This window comes from Panthera leo, chromosome D1 (genome assembly GCF_018350215.1).
Source record: "Panthera leo isolate Ple1 chromosome D1, P.leo_Ple1_pat1.1, whole genome shotgun sequence".
In the NCBI taxonomy this organism is placed as follows: domain Eukaryota; kingdom Metazoa; phylum Chordata; class Mammalia; order Carnivora; family Felidae; genus Panthera; species Panthera leo.
In genome coordinates this window covers 54430730-54454683 of record NC_056688.1, presented here as the reverse complement: position 1 = coordinate 54454683, position 23954 = coordinate 54430730, and the positions used below count along the sequence as shown (strand labels likewise).

The window sequence follows — 23954 nt, the reverse complement described above, 5'->3', positions numbered from 1 at the left end:
CAGACCTGCAAGGTAGATAATCTTATCTCCATTTCAGTGATGCAGACTCCCAAGACTCAGAGAGAGTAAGTAACTTGCCATTATGAGTAGCCAAACTGGTAAAACTCAGGCTACCAGAGAAGGCTTCTTAGAAGAGGTCATCTTGGAGGACAGTGAGAAAGGGCAGGACCTCAAATGACAGAATACAAAGAAGTTTTTTAGAGAATTTTCATTTTGGAGTGAAACTTAAATGCCATATGAGGTTTCAGAATCAAGGGTTTTGGTAGAGGGGTGGCATGTGGGTGAAAGGAAGCAATGGACGTGGTGAGAGGAAGAATAAAGTGAGGAGGTAAAGGCCTACAACATTTCTTCAGTCATCAAAGGGTTAAATGGTCAATTCACTATCCTAGTGTGGCATGGGGAGAGAGCTGTTAAAAGTGACCTGGTGACTGAGACAATAACTATATAAAGACTTTACAATGACTTGACTTCAGTTGCCAAGTTTATTTTGACCTATACTATTGGGTTTATGTACCCCCAAAATCATTGAACCCCTAATCACCAATGTGATGATATTTAGAGATGGAGGCTTTGGGAAGGAATTAGGTTGTCAGGGTGGGGCCCTCACGATAAGATGAGCGTCTTTCTTTTTTTTTTTAATTAAAAAAAAATTTTTTTTTTAATTTATGTTCAAATTAGTTAGCATATAGTGCAACAATGATTTCAGGAGTAGATTCCTTAGTGCCCCTTACCCATTTAGCCCATCCCCCCTCCCACAACCCCTCCAGTAACCCTCAGTTTGTTCTCCATATTTATAGGTCTCTTCTGTTTTGTCCCCTCCCTGTTTTTATATTATTTTTGTTTCCCTTCCCTTACGTTCATCTGTTTTGTCTCTTAAAGTCCTCATATGAGTGAAGTCATATGATATTTGTCTTTCTCTGACTAATTTCACTTAGCATAATACCCTCCAGTTCCATCCATGTAGTTGCAAAAGGCAAGATTTCATTCTTTTTGATTGGCGAGTAATACCACATCTTCTTTAAGATGAGCGTCTTTATAAGAAGAGACAAGAGAGGGCTTGCTTCCTCTCCCTCCTCACCATGTGAAGCTACAAGAAGACGACCATGTGCAGATCAGGAACAGGGTCTTCACTATGAGCAAAGTCAGCCAGCACCTTGGTCTTGGACTTCTCAGTCTCCTGAACTGTGAAAAATAAATTTCTGTTGTTTAAACAAAAAAAAAAAGAAGAAGAAGAAGAAGAAGAGGTCATCCTGGAGGATGCATTCGGAGGAGGAAAAGGTGAGAAAGACCTTCTAATCAGCTGTGACAGGCACAGTCATGGAGACAGGAAAGAGCGTGGTCTTGCTCATACCTAATTCAATAGCGCTTTTGGAGGGAACACCTTTGTCATGTCTTCCCAAAACATTCAATGTAGTTTTCATAGAAATAATATTTCAACTTTCTACACTTCTATTTCACAGCTTTACACTTTATTTAATTAAATGATACCATATGTGCCTAGAAGAAATGGGTTTGTTAGCAACCATCACTGCCTCCTGATAAACATCTATAACTCCATTGGCAGTTCTTTCTTTTCCTCGTGCCACATTTTTCTCACTTGTAAATGGTGTTGTTGTAAGGACTTAATTAGTTGATCTACCTAAAGTGCTTAGTAAGCACCCATAAACTTTTGCATGCAGGAGTTCCCACGTGCCTTAGCTGATAAATTTTCTGGAAGTTAATCCCGAGTTAGTTCCATGAAGGTGCATCAGAGCCTCTTCTATATTGGGGGTGGTTTTACTAGACAAAAGTGCCTACTGTGGATCACAGAAAATCTCCCACCAAAATACCGCCTCCAATGCCTGGTCTTCTAATGAAATAGGCACTTGGTCTTCAGGGCACCTGACACATACCTTATCCAAGAGCCTTATTCACATGTTTGGCCTGAAGGCAGGAAGCAGAACAAAAGCAAGTTTCTCCTCCTTCAACATTTGAATGGCTGCTACAATAATAAATAAATAACATCCTTTTTATTTTTCCAAAGGAACACTTACACAGAGCTTCTTAATCTCTCCCCCACTGAGCAGATATATTCTCAGGAGTCAGGTTGCAAGGTATATACGCAAATTATAAGAGTACTGTTGGGAGCAAAATATGACCTACTCTCTGATGTTAGAGGATTCCCAGTGTAGATTCTCTTTCCCAGTCACTTGCAGCGAGTCATAAGCATCTGAGATAAGAAGAGACAAGATAGGGCTTGCTTCCTCTCTCTCCTCACCATGTGAAGCTACAAGAAGATGACCACGTGCAGACCGGGAACAGCGTCCTCTGGTGGAAAAGCTGGAAGGTAAGGTCCTTGAGGGAAATGTGACAGAAAGAGCAAAGGCTTTGTAAGTGAACATGAGTGGACCAAATTCACCCTTTGCCATTTCGCTGGGTGATCTCTGCAAGTCACTTAACCTCTCTGAGCCTCAGTTCCCTGAGGCTCCTAATCTTTGCTGCATTAAATCTTTCAAAAGCCTTCATGTGTTAAGGCAGAAATGCACCTGGGTACATAGGAAGCACTTACTGAATGGTAGCCATTATTATTGATTTTTCTCCAGGATAATTCCAACATTGATCCTTAGGGATAATAAAGCTCTAGAATGGGGTGGTTAAAAGCCAGGCTACCCTGGTTTAAATCCCAGATCTTCAGCTCCTGAACTGGGTAAATGTGGGCAATTTCCTTTAACCTCTCTGTGCCTCACTTTCCCTGTGTCAAAAACGAAAAAAGTAACAGAACCTATCTCAAAGGGTTGTTGTAAGAATTTAATGTTAGTATATGCAAAATGTTTAAAATAGTGCTTGGAACTATTAAGTACTATGTCATCTATTATATAACTACTGTATCGTAACTGTCTCTTTAACTGTGAACACCTGGAAACAAAGGTTGTCTTTCCTTTCTGTACATCCAGGGTGTCAAAAAGACTGCAACAGCTTAATAAATGTTAATGGAATGAATGAAGCATCTACATGCCATGCTAATCAAGACTTTCTTTCCTTGGAAATGACATTAGCACAATCCAAACTAAGGGGAAGGAGGAGGCAATTTATTGTTGTTCTTATTTACTTATTTCTCTATGTATCTATCTATTTTTTTAAGATTATATTTTTAAGTAATCTCTATACCCAACATAAGGCTTGAACTTACAACCCCAAGATCAAGAGTCACATACTTTACCCACTAAGCCAGCCAGGCACCCCTGTTGCTCACATTTAAATTCTCCAGGACTGAATCTTGCTTCGGGCACAGTTAAAACCAAATGTAGAAGGGAAGCAGCAGCTCCTTCCCAAACGTACATTTCTCTAAAGGAAAGAATTTTCTGTTAGAAGGAGGATGGGAAAAAGATGCTGGGCAGGCAAAAATGCTAGATGCCCTGACACAGGCCAAAAGACAACATGTTGTCAACTTCATCATTCCTGGACCATCCCAGACAATTAGAATCTGTCCAGTTTTAATAGATGTTTTAGAAAAAGTATCATAATCTTTCTAAGTGCCGTAATTATTCCACATTTCAGCTTCCTCGCGTGAGGCTGTTCTTCACATCTAATCTAATCCAAATTCCTTGAGTTTCTATTCAAGATATTTTTCTTCTTGTTTGTTCCACTGTAGAAATTAAAAAGCAGCGAGGCAAATGCTTTACAATTCAGTCTGAAGACGTTTCAAGTAGGAAGACTTCATCCATATGGTGCTGCCTGGAGTAGTGTGGCAAGAAGCCGAGTCCAGTGGGCAAGAGGGCTGATCAATTGATGATATCCACCTGCCCCACATTCTGGACTGCAGAGTGGTCACACACTTGGCTGTGGTTGCATCCCCAATTTTTGTAATCCTTCCTCTAAAAAAAATGTTTCTTCTTCCCTCACCCAGCACCCTTACTCAAACAGGATGGTCACAGAGGAAGTGTCAGGAGAGGTGGGATGAGGGGCAATCCGTACAGAATCAACATGCTTGTTAAATTCTTCCCAGTTCCATTTAAATCTTGAGATGTACTTATGGAACCCAAAATTATTCCCCAGTGAATTAGCAAAGATATCAAGTGTGATTAGCATTTTTTGGATGCAAAAGAACATTGCACACTGCTCTGTACTCTACTTGGATGTGCTGAGATGCCACCTCAGGTGTTAGGAAAAAGGAGACGTGAGAAAGAATTGTTAAACCCACCAACAGCCCGTCCTCCTGCCAAGGTCACATCATTCAAGGCGTGATCGCTGACATCACAGGTGCTTGTGACTCCCCCTTCACTCTGATAGTGACCGCAAGTCAATCTCTTTTGCCATAACTTTTTCCATGTATGTGCTCCATTGGTATACAAAGATCAGGCTGAATTGATTTCTATTTTGCCTGTCTCCATTATCTTTTCACTATGGAAAATTTCAAAAAAAAAAAAAAACAAAATTAAAAAGAATACTATATACCCATTACTCAGATTCAGCAGTTATTAGGATTTGACAACACTTGCTTTGTCTATCCTCCTTTTTCTGCAGAAGCATTTTATTTGTTTGTTTTTTTATTTATTTAAATTAGGCCCTATGGGGGCCTGGATGGTTCCATTGGTTGAGCGACTGACTCTGGTCATGATCTGTTTTGTGGGTTCGAACCCTGTGTCATGCTCTACACACTGACCTCGCGGAGCCTGCTTGGGATTCTCTTTCTTCCTCTCTCTCTCTGCTCCTCCCCCACACACCTTCTCTCTGTCTCTCTCAAAATAAACTAAAAACAAATTTTTTTAAATAAAGTAGGCTCCATGCACAATGCGTGGCTTGAACTCTCAGCCCTGAGAGCAAGGGTTGCATGCTCTTCCAACTGAGCCAGCCAGGTTCCCCACTGTGGAACCATTTTTAAAGCAAATCCTAGGGGTGCCTGTGTGGCTCAGTCGGTTAAGCGTCCAACTTTGGCTCAGATCATGATCTCGGGTTCATGAGTTTGAGCCCCACATCGGGCTCTGTGCTGACAGCTCAGAGCCTGGAGCCTGCTTTGCAGATTCTGTGTCTCCCTCTCTCTCTGCCCCCTCCCACTTATTCTCTCTCTCGCTCTCTCAAAACTAAATAAAACATTAAAAAAAAAATTTAAAGCAAGTCCCAGACCTCATGTAATTTTGTCTATCGATGTTTCACTTTGCATCTCTCAAATATACGAATATTTTCTTATATAACCATGATGCCAGTAACACACCTAACAAAAGTAACAATTCCTTGATATCATCTAATTCTTAGACCATTTTCACAGTTCTCTGATACTGAAGAAATATCTTCGTTATTGTTGGTTTTTTTAGACTCAGGATCCAGATGAGGTCCACACATTGCATTTGATGGTTATGTTCGAGTGTCTTAAAATTTAGAATAGTCTCTCTCCACTTTGCCCCACCATTTTTTTCTTCATGCCATTGACTTGATGTTCAGTTGTTTTATGGAATCTCATATTCTGGTGGCACCTCGGTGGCTCGGTCAGCTAAGTATCTGGCTTTGGCTCAGGTCATTATCTCACAGTTCGTGGGTTTGAGCCCTGCATCAGGCCCTGTGCTGGCAGCCTGGAGACTGGAGCCTGTTTTGGCTTCTGTGTCTCCCTCTCTCTCTGCCCCTCCCAGCTCATGCTCTGTCTCTCTCTAAAAAAAAAAAAAAAAAAAGAACATCTCATATTTTGAGTTTATCCATTCATGTCCTCGCAGCAGCACTTAAATCTGAGCCTCTACCTCCTTTATTTCACGTAAGCGGAGGTTAGTTCTAAAAGCCCTATTGGATTCACGTTCTTTTATTTTTCCATAAGGGACATCTCAAGAAGTGCATGTTATCTGGCTGTCCTACTCTTGCTAAAGATTGATCAGCAGATTCAGGTGATGTCAGCCAGATCTCTCCATTGTAAAGTTCTCCATAAGCTTTTCATCCAATGCTTTCATCCATTATTGATCTTTGCCTTAATCAGTTATATCATTAGGATTGCAAAGTGATGGTCTTTCTAATTCCATCATTCCTTCTGCACTTATTGGCTGGGAATTGTCTGTAAAGAAGAACTCTTCCTCATCGATAGCCCTCAGAGAGCTATTTGGTCACCCTGGGATGTAGATTTAATTGGAAAGGCAGCATAATGCTTACTCTTTTCCCTTAAGTTGCCATTTTTCAAAGTAAGAATTGTGACCTAGTTTGTTAATTTGTCTGTTTTGGCGCTCTTCCTCCCCCACGAACTCAGTAGGCTTTTATATATTCTATGTATTCCCATAAAATTCAACCACTACTTTTTTAGATTCTTAAATTATCCCATTTTTGGTCAATTGGGGCCCCTTCTTGTGGGCTCTTGAGTTCTTTCCATATAACCCACCGATCTTTGATAACTTCACAGTTTTTGGTTCAGCAAGGTGTTCCTGCCTCATCTTGTACATGTGCTGTCCCAGACTTGGAATCAGCCATCCAAGAAGTCCCGGGTCCTTTAAATGGGAAAGGTTATTTAGGGACCACAATCTGGACACCACAGGTTGTTCATTGTCCATGGGTTTTTAATCCTTCTAGGCCCTTCTGAAAAGCACAGAAATAGGATATATTTTTGAAAAAAATAAAAACCATATTTCTAATATCAAATTTTTAATATTTCTACTGTTATTTCTAATTATTCCTAATATTACATTTCTAATTCAAATTTAACATTAATATTTATATTAATGCTTTGATTTTACATTTTACTTCTCTTACACTGTAAATCTTGGTTCCTAATAACATTAACATAATTATTTATTGCTATATACTATACTATATAAAAATAGTTTCAAAATGCTAACACAAAGACTACTACTAGCAATGTAACTATAGAATGAAGCATTAGATTTTTTTACCCTTAAAATATATTCCACAATGTACATACAACAAATATACTATATTGTAGTATCACTTGAAATCATTTCAAATAATTGTCTTCTCTATGCAGCTACATCATTAACTTGATAAACAGGTACACTGTTTTCAGTTTGTCTTAAAATCGTATGAGTTCATTTTCAATTTAATGTTTTGAATGTGTAAAACACATCTATATGATTCCAGTGTAAGAAATACATAATGTATTTGCAGAATCTCTTATTCACCCATGTCTCTTCCACCCTATATTATATTGAATTGTATGAAATTGCCAATAATGAACCATTTTACCAGAAAAAATGATAATTTCTATGGTTGAGCCATATATATATTCCCATATTCCTATATATATATCCCCACCCTTTCTTACAGAAAAATTAACTATTATGCATATTATTCTCCACTTGTTTTTTTCACTTACTTACATTCTAAAGATCATGCCTCCTCCTTTATTTTCAGCTGCATTATCTTCCATGCATGTATTGATGTACCATGATTTTTATTCAACCAAATCTCTATTACTGGACATTTGAATAGTTTCCAATCTTTTGTTATTACAAATAATGCCTCCATGAATAACCTTGCATGTCATTTCATATTTAACCCAGTCCATATTTTAATCAGTAAATGTAAGACCACTCTATCTCAGAGAAACCACCCCATCATACCCAGCCTAAGTCATTCATTCTGGTGGACATCTGTCCTGGTCTTTGGGTACCAAGCACCTTTTGAATACCCTTCTGATGTTAGCAGGATTTTCCCTTTTGAGTTCCACCAAGTTAGAAGACAGAATCTTCCTTCCCTCTCCTGCTCTTTTGCAGCAAGAACACAGGAATGTGACTTGCGCTCCTCCAGTCAGATGCACTTGTGTGGGATTCTGGTGGGGAAGGGGGCTTGGAGGGGGAAAAGATGAATAATGCATTCCTCTTGCTGGCGAGGGTGGCAGCAGAGCCATGTGGTTGGGGAGACAGGATGGTCTGTAAGGTTGAGTTCCTGATGCAGAAGAAGCTAGATGCCTTTGGCAGCAGTGGTGACAGTCAAACTGAGCTCTTGGCAGCAGGTAGTTGCTGAGTGGTGATGGGGCAACATCCTTAGTTTTCTCATTAGGCCAGTTGAGCTGCATGGTTTTGGGTGATTTTCTTCGAAGATTGTTTCCTCCAGTCTTTGCAACAATTTTACGAGCGGCCCAATGTTCTTTGAACAGACTCCTTTTCTGCTTAATCTGTCGGCATCCGCTTCCTTCCTTGTAGCCAGGAAATACTTTATGCAGCAGATGCTGGGAGTCAGGCTAGGTACGTTTTAGGTACCACAGGGGCCTGATCATCCTCTGACTTCAACCGTGCTTGTGAGTTCTGGGAGAAGGGACTATGGCATAATGAAAAGAACTGGGTCATTAGGGGCCCTGCAGCTCTTCTGCAGGAAACTCCTTTGAAAATCATCAGTCATAAGAAGTAAAGGGTGTTTTCCTGATTGCTGGAGGGAAGGAACAGGTGGTAGAGATGAGGTCAGCAGAGGCCCAGCATAGCTTCTGGGGTCCATAGGGCAGCAGGATGGTGAGACCAACAGATAGAACAAAGGGACTAAATGTAAGAATCTCACCCTCAATCCTAAGGCTTCTCAAGTGAATAATTGGGGCAGGGGATCCTGAGAGGGGGTGGAAAAACATAACTTTCAGATAATCTGGAAGATGGGATCTAGAGAATCAGGATTTGGGGTAATCTTGTAAGTGGACCCATTTGGACCCAATCACATGGTTTAAGGCTACAAACTTGATATCTCTCATAGAGGGCAACTATCCCCTCAGCTCATCATTTGTCCTTCCATTTTGTGTTTGTTGGCCAAAAAATTCTAATTTAGCATATATTTAATTCTATTGATATTTTTCTTTTTAAAGTGTTTGTTTATTTTTTTATTTAGAGAAAGAGAGCGAGCAAGCAGGGGAAGAGCAGAGAGAGAAGGAGACAGGAGACAGAGAATCCCAAGCAGACCCCACACTGTCAGCACAGAGCACGACATGGGGCTTGATCTTATAAACCACAAGATCATGACCAAGAGTTGGAAGTTTAACCAACTAAGCCACCCAGGCACCCCACTATTGATATTTTTCTTTGTGATATCCTCCACTGTTTTTCTGTTTAGATAACATTTTCCCTTTCTAAAAATATGTTCAACATTATATTTTCTAGAATTCACTTGTGTATGTGGCATGATCAGTATGCACTTGGCACTTGAATAAAGCTGGCAGGCTAGAAACAACCAGGCAACATTAGATATACTTTGTGAATTCAAAGAATATTTTGCAATAATGGGATACAATTCTTTATCTCAAAAATTTTCAGGGATTAAAAAAAAAAACAATGAAGGGAGCAGGAAGGAAAATGGCACCCTTAAAGTGTTGTTTTCAACTTAGCCTAAGGTTAAATAAACAGCTAGCAAGGTGAGGGAAGGAAGGAAGGAAGGAAGAAAGAGGGGAACATGTTGATTGAAAGAGGCTTAGGAAACACCAGTCCATACAAACGTGGACCTTGTGCAGATCATGATTCCATAAGCCAATTTAAATAAAAGAGAGACAATTGGAATTTGAATACTGTATATTTGATGACAATAAAGAATAATTATTTCGTTAGTTGTAATAATTGTGGATATGTTTCTAAAGAAGTTCTTATCTTTTAGAGACACGTAGGAAAAGATATGATGTCTGGGATTTACTTCAAAATAATGCAGTGGTCAGGGAGAGATAAGGATATAAATGAGATGAGATGGGCTGCTATGAGTTGTTAATTGTTGACGTTGGGTGATGGGAACATGAGGGTGTATTAGATTATCCTTTCTACTTTTCTATACATTAATATTTGAATTTTCCCATGGTAAAAATTTTAGAAAGAGATAAAAAATATATATATAGTGGCAATGACGTGGCAGTAAGGAATTGTTAAATATTCCCAGATAGGTGGTGAAGCTTCAGTGTCTCAGGGTGGCATATTTGGGGCAGATCATGGCCTCATCTAAGCCAGCTGCCCCTTGCCAGCATGAGTGGAATTTCACAACAGCAAATCTTTGCTGAGAGCCTTCTGTGTGTCAAATCCAATGAGAGAGAAAGGTTCTTCCACTGTGATGCAGAAAGAGATGTGCAATGTACCAGTTACAGAAATAGTATAATGAAATCATTGCTCACACAAAAAGTCCCTAAAGGTTCATCTAAAATAGACATATATCATTTTTTAAAATGCTGTTTAAAAATAAAGCTTTAAAAATACACTTTTCTTAAGAAAAGAATAAAACACAACCAGACCATGTCATAACGCTATTTAAAATGATCCATGAATTTTCTTTTTTTCTTTAAGTTTTTTAAAAAACATTTATTTATTTTTGAGAGAGAGAGAGACAGACCACAAGTGGGGGAGAGGCAGAGAAAGAGAGAGACACAGAATCTGAAGCAGGCTCCAAGCTTTGAGCTGTCAGCACAGAGCCCAATGTGGGGCTTGAATCCACGGACCACGAGATCTTGACCTGAGCCGAAGTTGGACACATAACTGACTGAGCCACCCAGGCACCCCCCCACTAATTTTCTAATTGTCATCGGAACAAAACTCCTTAGCCAGGCCTACCTCACATCCAGACCCTGCCTCTTTCCCCAAGCCCTATCTCCTGCCCGTCATCCCTACACACTTTAAATTCCAGCCACAGGAAAGGACTTGCAGTTCCCAGAACTCTTGCCTCTCAGAGTTCACGTTCCCCTGGAGGAGTTTCAGTCATTCATTAAACAGCATTCATTGACCTCCTCAGCTGTCCTGGACCTTGTGGCCCACTCTGTCTCATCACTACTCATCACCTGGACTGTCTTTTCCCCTCATCAGTTTGTTCTTCCAGTATCATCTGACTTGTCACCTCTGAGAAACCATCTTTGAACCACTCTTCCGTACTCTTTGTATATGGGGAGCAGCAGGGAAAAATGCACACATGTCTTATTTTTCCCACTGTATTCTGAGGGCAGAGATAAAATCCTGCTTAGGCACAATGTGTGGCCTAAGGCTTTAGTCGTATTAGAAGATCAATAAATCTGGGGCACCTGGGTGGCTCAGTCAATTAAGCATCTGACTCTTGATTTCAGCTCAGGTCATGATCGCACGGTTGTGAGATTGAGCCTCATATTAGGCTCTGCACTGAGTGTGGAGTCAGGTTGGGATTCTCTGTCTCCATCTCTCTCTCTCTCTGCCCTTCTCCCACTTGCATACACACTTGCTCTCTCTGTCTCAAAAAATAAATAAAAGTAAACACTAAAAAAAATATCAATAAACACTTGTTCAACAAATGAGTAAATGAATGAATGAAGCTTCCCCCACTAGCATGTAAACCCTCAAGGGCAAGAATTTTTGTTGTTTTCTTCTGTTTTATCCTTAGCACCTAGGACGGTATACCTGGGACATTAAATATTTACTGAAATAATTAAAGATAACTGTCAAAGAAAAATCAAGGAGATATCTATGTTAAAACTCACTTGCAAACTGGTTATTTGTTGTGGTCGCCTGTCTATGGATCGGCAGAAGACTTTGATCCAGGGCTAAAAAAGAAATCAAAGAGAAAAAATGTTTTAAAGGTCAAATACAAATCCATGTTTTATTGAATTAATAACCTAGATTTAAAAACTATCCCCAGGTCCAAAAGAGACTAAGACATTTACTTATTTGTTTTTACATGTATTATTTTAGAAATCACTATACTGAATGTTGATTTTACTTCACCTAAAAAAAAAAAGTTAAGATTTTTGGAACTTTAGATTTTCACTTGACATGGGGTCATTTTCTATGTGCCCATATTGCCTGTGGATCTAGAGAAATATATGCAGCAAAGGGGCAGCACATGATTTCCTACACCAGGAACAGCCAGAACCCAAGGAAATCATGAATGACATCACTCTTATTGATCTAATTTCTAAAAGACAATGGAATAATTTCTCCTCGCCCAAACCTTACTGCAGCGGTTTGGACCAGCAATTCCATAGCGGGGTGATGGGAGGGCTGCACGGACAAAGGACAATTGTTGACCTCCCCACAGCAGCAGGATGGTTTACAAAGTGGTCTTTCTTGGGAGTTCTGCCTGGGACTATTGTGCACCACATGACAGGTGCTCTTACATAAGTAAGACCAAATTGAATTCCATTTGGATTTCTTCTCTTCTCAAAACCATCTTTCTCTGGAATTGTCCTAAGTCACTAGAACAACGGAAGGGAAAAGTGTGATCTTGAACTTCCCAGGGAACTGAGGCAGGATTTACTTCCTCTTTCTTTACTCATCCACCTTTTCACAGCTGCCATCCGCTGGGACCTCTTTTGAGAGGAGCTTTTATTCCCTGCTTTCTTTCAGGATCCTGCCTCACATAATCTTCACTGGCTTTTCACAAAGAAAACTAGGACTCCCATTTATTTTATCCAATCCACCGCTACATTCAGCCTTGAAAACAGCATGCAGCACATTATCCTCTAACGGGAACAAATAGCAGAATGGAGCCCGGCTATTTTCCATGAGGCTGATTTTTGCTAATCCAACACATTTATCCTCTGAAACATTTTCAGTGCCTGTTGAGAAATAAGTGGTACCAGTAAGGGCAGTATCTCCCAGCATGCAACTTAAAAATGTATAGACAATAGGTCTTAATATGAAAGTAAGTCAATAACTTGTGGAGGGGCAGTAGAACCATTTTGGGTACTATGAAGATAGATATACTACACGTGCCCTTGACCTAACAATTCTGCTGTAGGATTCTAGTTCACAGGAATGCTCACACCTGGGAGCAAATGCATATGAACGGCATTACTTACTGAATCACATGTACAGAGCCACATGAACTGACAAAAAGACACGCTGAATATTGCAATGTGGAAAAAGTAAATTGCAGAACAATATGTAATACATGATTTCATTTTTGTTTAAAAATAACCCACACCATATGTATAGGGATGAATGTACTTTTATATATTTACAGATATAAAGAAAAAGTCTGGAGAGAAACCAGCAACAAACTGTCAATGGTAGTTCCTTCCTCTGGAGAGTGAAATTGGGGGGATTTCACTTTTCACTTCATCAACTTTGGAATTATTTAAATTTATGTTTCAGAAAACAAGAAAGGAAATAAATAGCTGGATTAATACAAGGTAGTTAACACTTACAGAGTGTTTATTCTGAGCTGGGCGAGTGCTAGACACTTTATATATCATCTTACTTGCTCCTCCAACTTTCTGAAGTAGGTAATATTATCCCCCTTTACAGATGAGCAAGCAAATTCTGAGAAGTGAATAATTTGCTCAAGGTGACAGGCCTAGTAAGTAGCAGAGCTAGGATTTGAACCCAGGGTTTTTTTTACTTCAAGGTCCAAGACATTCCCTTTGGTCCAACAATGCCATTTAGTATGACATAGTCCTGACTCAGTAGATCGGCTTATTAACAGTGCCACATGGATGCTGAATGTTAAGTTTATTCTTTAATACACAAAAGGGGGAAGGATAGTATAATGAATCCATGTGCTCATTATCATCCAGAAGCAACAATTATTAATATTCTGTGTCATTGTTTCATCTACCCCCAACATATATTTTTTAGGAATCTTTTTAATGCCAATTCAAGACGTCATATCATCTCACCATAAATACTTCAATCTCTAAAAATAAGAAAGTTTTTAAAAACATGATGATGTGATAAATATCATTATCACACATAAAGTTAACAATTATTCCTTAATATTATCAATAGCCAGGGCATCTGGGTGGCTTAGTCAGTTGAGCGTCCGACTTCAGCTCAAGTGATGACCTCACGGTTCTGGGGCTGAAGCCCCACATTGGGCTTGTTATTGCCAGTGCAGAGCCTGCTTTGGATCCTCTGTCCCTCTCTTTCTCTCTCCCTGCCCTTCCCCTGCTCATGCTATCTCAAAAATAAACAACAAAAAATTATTTTATAAAATACTATCAATATCCAATCAATGTAAATTTTCCCAGATTGTCTCAAAAATATCTTCGTGTTGGTTATTCAAATTTATATCAGTTGAATCTTTATCTCCTTGAATCTATGGTTTCCCTCTTCTCTTGCTTACTATGACTCATTTATTGAAGAAATGGAGTCCTTTGTCTTGTAGAATTTCCCACCTTCTTGATTTGATTTCTTAGATCTTTATGGTGTCGTTTAACAGGCTTCTCTATCCTTTATATTTCTCACAAACTGGTGATTCAAGACATTAAATCAGTTTCTATCCTTTGGGCAAGATTTTTTCTAAAGTGGTGATGTATACTTCCTACTGCATTTATTAGGAGGCAGTTAGTGTCTGGCTGTCCCACTTTCAATAATGCTAAGGTTGAACAGGGGTTCAGCGGTGTCAGCCTGACACATACATTATGAAATTCCACATCAACCTTCCACCTAATAAAATTAGCACCCATTGATGGTTTTTGCCTAGACCCATTATTTCATTAGGGGTTTAGAGTCACTTAAAATCCTGTAAGACTTAGGTATTTTTTAACAAAAATCCTAAGATAGCAATACTATGTTTTAGTTTTGGAGCAAGGTATCAAAAAAAATCTTTTCTCTACTACCCATCATGAGTTTTTCTTGTTTTTGTATTTTGTGAAAGTAATTAAGTTTCTACTGTATTTTATTTTAGCTTTTTTGAATAATTAAGTTTTATTTTCCTGAGACCACCAGTATTCTGCAAGCGTCTAAGCCCCATCTGGGACCATTTTGCTATTTATATTGACATTTTATTTGGAATTTTGATCTATGCTTCAATTCCTAAATAATTCATAAAAAGTAAGAAGAAAACGAAAAGATCTCCCATTCTTCTGTGACAAATGTCACAGTAAGCCAGTTAAACATCTCTAGATCATTTTCAATTTCATGCCTAGGGTTACTTTCAATGACTAAGTCTGTTCTTATTCATTTCACATTTATCATAGCTTCTGTCCTGTGCCAGGTTCTGAGGCTAAAGAGAGGAAAGTCTCAGGCCCTGTCCTTCAAGGGTTCACAGTCCCCTACACCGATGAAATTGGGAAATGGCCCATGGGGCCCCGGGATGGCTCAGTTGGTTAAGCATCTGACTCTTGATTTTGGCTCAGGTCATGATCTCACGGTTTGTGAGTTCAAGCCTGGAGTCAGGCTCTGTGCTGACAGTGTGGAGCCTGCTTGGGATTCTTTCTTTTTCTCCCCCTCTCTCTGTCCCTCCCTCTCCCCCGCAAAATAAATAAATAAACTTAAAAAAAACTGGGCAATGTCCCAAAGGTTCTTGGGTTACAGGGAGGAGGCACTCCCTGACTATGGAATCAGGAAAATCTTCTCAAAGGAGATGTTGAGTTTTGAAGGATGAGTGGAAAGTAACTAGGGGAAGGGCATTCCAGGAAAAGAAAACCCATACAAAGGCATGGAGGCAGGAAAGAATAGGTTCCTTCAGAGAAGTGCACACAGTTTTGCATGGCTAGAGAGTAAGGTTGATGGGGAAGGGTGGCTGTGGTGGAGCAGGGGCAGGGCCAGGGCAGGAAGAGCCTTGTCTGCCATGTTAAAGAGTTAGGATGTCCCTGAAGGATTTTAAGCAGAAGAGTGACAGAGTCTGATTCATGTTGTATATTTTTGCCTCTATAGATGTTTTTTCTTTTTTCTCTATTTAAGTCAAATTCACGTCACATAAAATTAATCTTTTTAAAGTGAACAACTCAGTGGCATTTGGCACATTCACAGTGTCATACAACCACTACTTCTGTTAGATCTAAAACTCTTTCATCACCCAACAGGAAACCCATAGCCATTAAGCAGGCACTCCCCATTGCCCCCTCTCCCCAGCCCTGGCTACCACCAATCAGCTCTCTACCTCAGTACATTTTTATTTCTAAAAATTACACAAGTAATATGGATTCATTACAGAAGAATCAGAATACAGATGACTAAAAGAGGAAAATAAATATTGCTGATAATCTCAGCACCATTTCGTAGGCTGTGTATCCTTCTCAGCAGTTTTTGCGTGTGTGAGTGTGTGTGAATTTTCCCACCCCGATCTTCCATGTACTTTACAGGGTCCTCTAACCTTCTGGAGTCTCCCCTCCCCAACTTTTGAGATGTAAAAGAATTCTGCTCAAACCCCTATCCTATGAATGACATGGAACTCAACTCCCTTCCAATATCTCTGAGAATTCTGGGGAGGTTACAGATCGAGGTGGGGGTTTGCTCTCTTTGACAACCTCTAGCACTGATTTTCTGCCTGATCTTTGCCCCTTATTTCACCTCTTGGGCACATTGTCCATTCTACACTTCTCCAATCCCTTCTTTCCTCCAAATATGGCCTAAACAAGGTGGTATATTAGCAAATATTTTTAAAAGATTTGGGGGCAAACAGAGGATAGCTTGTATTGAAGCACAACTTGGAGAACAACTTGAAACTGAGTTTCAGAGAGGAGTTCTGAGTCCCTTAGTCATTCTTATCATAGGCCATCCCTCCATGTGGTACTATGACAGGACCAGCTGCCAGCTTCCCTCCCTTCCTATCTTTTTCAATCTCCTCTAGATGTAGACTCGAAAGCACTCATTTCCAATTCCCTTTCCCTTTTGCACAAGGGAATTCAAGGCTCTTTTGGCTTTGCTCCAAACTGCAAAGAGCTCCTAAGCTATTCTGCTAAGTCAAAACAGTCCCTCCCTATCAGAACTCTAGTGCCAGGTTGTCCAGCTAATACTTTCTCCCTACTGGCTGCATTTCCATTATCACTTTCTTATCTTAAATATCTTTCCTTAGGTTTTTTTTTTTTTTTTTTTTTTGTTCCTATTCTTCTATATTGTTTGAAATGGCTGCATACATTCCTTATTTTTGGACACTTAAGTTGTTTCCAATGCTTTATTATTATAGACAGTGCCCTGTTATATATTAAAGATTATTAAGGGCATATATATCCTTATTATATACATGGATATGTACCCTTAATTATTTCTTTGTTATACATTCCTAGTAGTAGCATTGCCTTATGGATTTTACATATCCTCTACAAGGACTGTATGAGTTGATGAACCCAGTAATGTTTGAAAGTGCTTGAATCTATTAACCCTTGTTAATAGTGCATATATTTATCCTTATTTTTTTGTGTGTGGTTTTAATTTTCATTTCTTTGACTAATAGTAGAGTTGAACTTTTTTAGTTTATTAGCCTTTTGAGGTTTATTTTTCTTGTGTAAAATACCTTTTGTGGTCAATTATACAGTTTCATTTTTCACTTATTGATTTGGAGGTTCTTTGAATGTTAAGGATATGAACCTTTGGTTAAGGATATTTCCTATATGGCACAAAAACAGGCACTCAGATCAATGGAACAGAATAGAGAACCCAGAAATGAACCCACAAACGTATGGCCAACTAATCTTTGACAAAGCAGGAAAGAATATCCAATGGAATAAAGACAGTCTCTTCAGCAAGTGGTGCTGGGAAAACTGGACAGCAACATGCAGAAAAATGAACCTGGACCACTTTCTTACACCATACACAAAAATAAACTTAAAATGGATGAAAGACCTAAATGTAAGACAAGAAGCCATCAAAATCCTAGAGGAGAAAGCAGGAAAAACCTTTTGACCTTGGCCGCAGCAACTCTTACTCAACTTGTCTCCAAAGGCAAGGGAAACAAAAGCAAAAATGAACTATTGGGACCTCGTCAAAATAAAAACTTTGGCACAGCAAAGGAAACAATCAGCAAAACTAAAAGGAAACCGATGGAATGGGAAAAGATATTTGCAAACGACATATCTGATAAAGGGTTAGTATCCAAAATCTATAAAGCACTTATCAAACTCAACACCCAAAAAACAAAGAATCCAGTGAAGAAATGGGCAAATGACATGAATAGACACTTCTCCAAAGAAAACATCCAGATGGCCAACCGACACATGAAAAAATGCTCCACATCACCCATCATCAGGGAAATACATATCAAAACCACAACGAGATACCACCTTACACCTGTCAGAATGGCTAATGTTAACAACTCAGGCAACAACAGATGTTGGCAAGGATGCGGAGAGAGATGATCACTTTTGCACAGCTGGTGGGAATGCAAACTGGTGCGACCACTCAGGAAAACAGTATGGAGGTTCCTCAAAAAACTAAAAATAGAACTACCCTACCACCCAGCAATTGCACTACTAGGCATCCAAGGGATACAGATATGCTGTTTCGAAAGGGCACATGCACCCCAATGTTTATAGCACCACTATCAACAATAGCCAAAGTATGGAAAGAGCCCAAATGTCCATCGATGGATGAATGGATAAAGAAGATGTGGTATATGTGTGTATATACATATATATATATATGCACAATGGAGTATTACTCTGCAATCAAGAAGAATGAAATCTTGCCATTTGCAACTATGTGGATGGAACTAGAGGGTATTATGGTAAGTGAAATTAGTCAGTTGGAGAAAGACAAATATCATATGACTTCACTCCTATGAGGAATTTAAGATACAAAACAGAGGAACATAAGGGAAGTGAAGCAAAAATAATATAAAAAACAGGGAGGGAGACAAAAACATAAGAGACTCTTAAATATGAAGAACAAACAGAGGGTTACTAGAGGGGTTGTGGCGGGGGGGGGGGGCTAAATGGTAAGGGGCATTAAGGAATCTACTCCTGAAATCATTGTTGCACTATATGCTAACTAACTTGGATGTAAATTTTTTTAAAAATAAGGATATTTCCTATACCATCTGTCTTTTAATTTAGTTTATGGTGAATTTTGCTGTAAAAGACTCACATTTTTATACAACCACATCTATCATCCTTTATGAGCTCTGCTTTTAGTCTCATGTTTAGAAAGTCATTCCTTACTCTGAAGTTTTGTTGACATTCACCTGTACTTTCTCCTTCTTAAATTACAATTTTTAATCCTTCTGGAATTTTTCTTCATGTACTGTGAATTTGGATTTGTTTTCATAATGATACAGTTATCTTAACATCCCCCACCGATAGGAGGAGGCACAGGCTTTTTAATGTACTAAATCCTTACATGTATTTAGATGCATTTCTGAAGTGTTTTTTTTAGCTAGTGATGTTTTAATTATTGTATCTGGCTGGTTCACCTTAATATCTGGTAGGAAAAGACTTTTTTGGCATTATTTTCCTAAAGATGGGCTTGACTTTCTTACTTTTTCCCTTTTTTCTTCTCTCTCTTTTGTTTTCGTTCAAAACATTTACTTTGTATCTTAAACAGGACATTCTAAAGTCTGCATCATGACTGGAGAGTTACCCCCGAGGTTTACAGCCAGTGTGTCCCTCTCAAAGCATGATCCTGGGAGCTGGGGAGTCATGCAAACACAAGCTAGGACCCCCAGGGGAGGAAGGGTGCAGACCAGGGGAGGACTTCAATCCTTTCTTAAGGAAAAGGCAGTAGAGCATTCTGACTCACTGAAAACTAGTGCAAACATTTTTCAAAATAAATTTTTAAATAGATTTCTTTCACATTAAAAAGAAAGTTATTTTTGGGGCGCCTGGGTGGCTCAGTCGGTTAAGCGGCTGACTTCAGCTCAGGTCATGATCTCGCGGTCCGTGGGTTCGAGCCCCGAGTAGGGCTCTGTGCTGACAGCTCAGAGCCTGGAGCCTGTTTCGGATTCTGTGTCTCCTCTCTCTGACCCTCCCCTGTTCATGCTCTGTCTCTCCCTGTCTCAAAAATAAATAAAACTTTAAAAAATAAATAAATAAATAAATAAAAAGTTATTTTTATTGGGATTTTGTTAATAATAGGCTTAGCCTGAAGAAAATTAATATCTTTACAATATTAAATCTTCCAACACAGTATAATGTCTCTCCTTTTATTCAAATCTCCTTTTAGATTCATGGTAAAGTTTTATAGATATGCATATTTATAATTAAGTTTATTACTAGGTGCTTTGATTTTTTTATTACCATGATATATGGGTTCTTCATTCCATTGTTTTTCTTAACTAATTATTGCTGATATATGTATTAGTTTTTAAATATTTCTGTCATAATTGCCGAATTTTCTTGCAAGCTGGTGCAGGTACTCTGGAAAACAGTATGGAGGTTCCCCCAAAAATTAAAAATAGAACTACCCTACAACCTAGCACAATTGCACTACTAGGCATTTATCCACGGGATACAGGTGTGCTGTTTCAAAGGGACACATACACCCCCATGTTTATAGCAGCACTATCAACAATAGCCAAAGTATGGAAAGAGCCCAAATGTCCATGTCCATCGATGGATAAATGGATAAAGAAGATGTGGTATATATATATATATATATATATATATATATATATATATATATACACACACACACACACACACACACACACACATACACACACACACACACACACACACACACACACACACACACACTGGGTTATTACTCGGCAATCAAAAAGAATGAAATCTTGCCATTTGCAACTATGTGGATGGAACTGGAGGGTATTATGCTAAGTGAAATTAGTCAGTCAGAGAAAGACAAAAATCACATGACTTCACTCCTATGAGGATTTTAAGAGACAAAACAGATGAACATAAGGGAAGGGAAACAAAAATAATATAAAAACGGTGGGGGGGGGGGACAAAACAGAAGAGACTCATAAATGTGGAGAACAAACTGAGGGTTACTGGAGGGGTTGTGGGAGGGGGGATGGGCTAATAGGGTAAGGGGCATTAAGGAATCTACTCCTGAAATCATTGTTGCACTATATGCTAACTAATTTGGATGTAAATTTTTAAAAATAAAAAATTAAACTAAAAAATAATAATAATTGCCAAATTTTCTGAACTCTCTTGTTCATTTTAACAGTTTTTCAAGGAACCATACAATCTTCAAATAATGATAATTTTGTCTGTTACTATCAAGTATTTATACCTCCCTCACCTCTTTTTCTCATTATTGCATCGATTGACACTTCAGAATAATCTTAAATAATGGTAATGACAGTCAAATTATTACCTTTAATGGAAATGCTTGTAATGTTTTATTGTTAGGTATAATATGCTGTTGGTTTGAGAGCAATATTCCTTAACATATTAACATGTTAATTAAGATTTTCTTAAACCAAAAATATATGTTGATTTTTATCAAACTTTTTAGCATTGTGTTAAGATGATCATATGATTTTTCTCCTTGAAATCATTGATCAATACATAATCTATTTTACATTGATTTCATAAATTATATAAACAGGTAACTTTTACCACTGAACTTTTCTTATATCCATGGATTAAGCCCTGTTTGGTCATGGTGATTTGCCTTTTAAAATTATAACTGCAGGTTTAGTTTGGAAAATGGATTGAAAAGAGACAAGGTCAAAGGCAGAGAGGATATTTAGGAAGCAATTACAGTTCTCAAATAAAACAACAGTAGTGAAAACAGAGAAGAGGTCTGGTTCTGAGAGGTGTTTAAAAAAAAGATCAATATTAGCTCCTTGGGTATGAAATCTGAAGTGAAGAAAGGAATTTAGGAGAACTGCTAGGTTCTTGGCTTGGTGACATTTATCAAGACAGGGCTACAGGAAGAAAAGCGGGTTTGGTAGGAGTTGGAGGAGAGGATAAAGGATGAACTCCTGACATCCTCAGGTCCTGAGTGGAACACCCACGTATTGACAGGTAAGTCATCATATACATGGATCTGGAGCAGAAAGATCTGGGCTATAAATATCAACTTGGTGATTACTAGTGTGTAGAAAACAGTTAATTGTAGTGTGAGAACACAAGAAGACTGAAAACAAAACCACAAACAATGACTCATTTTAAGAGATGGAAGAAGGAAGAAGTGGGTTATGTATGCCACACTTTACTCCCCTCGTCTGCTTCCTTCTTCCCAAAGGCACCTCTCACCTGCTGGGCTGCTGCTGCCTCTGCTGGGTTCCCTGGAGTCAGAATAGAAGCCCCAGAACTGCATGACCTGCACAACCTCTCATCTGCACTGGTTTCTCCTCACTCTCAGACAAGATGAAATGTCATACCACAGAGCATGAAATCTTGCTTCTGTAGCTGGTGTCAATGGACCAGGTAATGCACCATAGAAGTTGCATAAAAGTACAAGAGAGTTAGCTTCTTGTAGGGAAATCTTGACAAATCTATCATTAGAGATGGAAGTGAGGTAGACAGATCATTTTTCTCATTTTCCCCTTCTGCAGACTACATCAAGGTTGGGATCTCTCCCTATGGCCATGGCAGAGAAGCTCTGTGGCTCAAGGAATCTACTGAAGTCACCTGCTGTTTCTTATCATGGCTTGTTGAAAGTAGTGTCATCATGGTAACACATCACACTGAACTGTTTGACTTTCTCCTTTATTTTTACTCTCCTGAGCTTATACGTACCCCTCCCACACATAAACACAAGAATCAGCACTTTAATCTTGACCCCAGGCTTTATAATCTAGAGAAACTGCACTAAGATACAGATGCTAAATTGGTAAATTGAATAGGAGAAAGTCTATTTAAGTCAACTCTTCATTTGGACTTGGATCCTTAAAACATGTGTTCTATTTTTCTGAGAATTCAACATGATGTAATGAGAAAGGGAATAAAAAGGAGGCATGAATAACAATTAGATATGAGAAAGGGAAAACAGGACCAGGTAGAAAACTGTCAAATTAGAAGATGAAAATGATATTAAACATTAATATTACAGCAGCTGTTGAGCTCACATATTTCCCCAGGTTAGGTTATCAAAAGAACATAGCAATATGGTTTTATTTATTAGGTCACTATCAAAAGTACTGGCAACATCCAGCAAAAAACTATCATCCATAAGATGTCTATTTCCTTTGCTATAACAGAAAGTCTACAACAGCCTTTACCCCAATTCAACCCAACAAATATCTATTGGCCCCTGTCATGAGGAGGACAATGTGCTGAGCTTTATGGAAATAGAGCAGTTGCTGGGGGCGGGGGGCTTCTCAGATTAATAAGACTCGGATGTACCCTGAAAATGATATAGTCTCAGAGGCATAAATATAATGAAGTACACAGGTCATTATTATCCAAGGTCATATCAAATTTAAAAAATACAAATTTTATTTGTACCAAGAAAAGGTACAAATAAAATTCTAAGAAGATCAAAGGAGGGAGAGATTATATTAATGGAAAATAATCAGGAAATACTTCACTGAGAGGGGCTATACATTTGTTAGATATAATTTTATTTTTTAATTTTTTAAATATTTATTTTTGAGAGAGAGAGAGACAGAGCACGAGTGGGGAAGGGCAGAGAGAGAGGGAGATACAGAACCCGAAGCAGACTCCAGGCTCTGAGATGTCAGCACAGAAGAACCCAATGCAAGGCTTGAACCCACAGACCACAAGATTATGACCTGAGCCAAAGTTGGATGCTTAACCAACTGAGTCACCCAGGCGCCCCTGTTAGGCATAATTTTAATAGTTGGCCATGGGGAAAGATAGGCAGACTAGAGGAGTAAAAAACCAAAGGCACAGAGCCAGGAAATAATAGTATAATTGTAAAATGATAGACTTTGACAGTTTTGAAGGATATATCCAAAAACTTTGAGAATCCCCAAAGAGTCATATACCACTATATTATACATTTTCACCCACAAAATTCATACATAATACTGAGTACATAACTACAAAGCCATTACGTAATGTGAGAGATGGACTATCAGCGAGGTTACATACCAACTAAATAATTCGTTTCTTCGTGTCCATATCCAAGTGCACAGGATGCAATTTGGATCTCAGCAAAATGATATATGACTTCCTTTTACTCAAGGAAGATCAACCTTGAATGCTAAATCCATAAATATCAAGAGCCTACTGAAGTTCCATCTGGCTGAAGTGTTTAGCATGAATCAATCCAGAAAGAATTCTGCTTGTTTTAAGATAAAAGGAAACATTAAGGGAACCCGGGTGGCTCAGTCAGTTGACCGTCTGACTTGGGCTCTGGTCCTGATTTCGCGGTTCATGACTTCAAGCCCCACATTGGGCTCGATGTTATTAGTGCAAAACCCTCTTTGGATCCTCTGTCCCCCTCTCTCTCTGCCCTTTCCCCACCTGTACTCTCTCTCTCTCAAGAATAAATAAATATTTTTTAAAAAGATAAAAGAAAAAAATAAAAATATAAAAA

General features: G+C 38.8%; 2 long non-coding RNA genes across 2 annotated transcripts in view; one reads left to right on the top strand and one right to left on the bottom strand.

The window, feature by feature from the left end:
• LOC122200169 lies at positions 1-22130 on the top strand. The gene is made up of 3 exons (XR_006193741.1): positions 1-65; positions 21693-21877; positions 22006-22130. It is a non-coding gene; the product is annotated as an uncharacterized LOC122200169 (long non-coding RNA).
• The window catches only part of LOC122200170, a 38090-nt gene continuing 15172 nt past the window's right edge, over positions 1037-23954 (bottom strand). Inside the window, exons 2-4 of the long non-coding RNA XR_006193742.1 lie at positions 11357-11419; positions 2143-2334; positions 1037-1182 (exon numbers count right to left, since the gene is read on the bottom strand). This is a non-coding gene — a long non-coding RNA (uncharacterized LOC122200170). The remainder of the gene's footprint in view (positions 1183-2142; positions 2335-11356; positions 11420-23954) is intronic.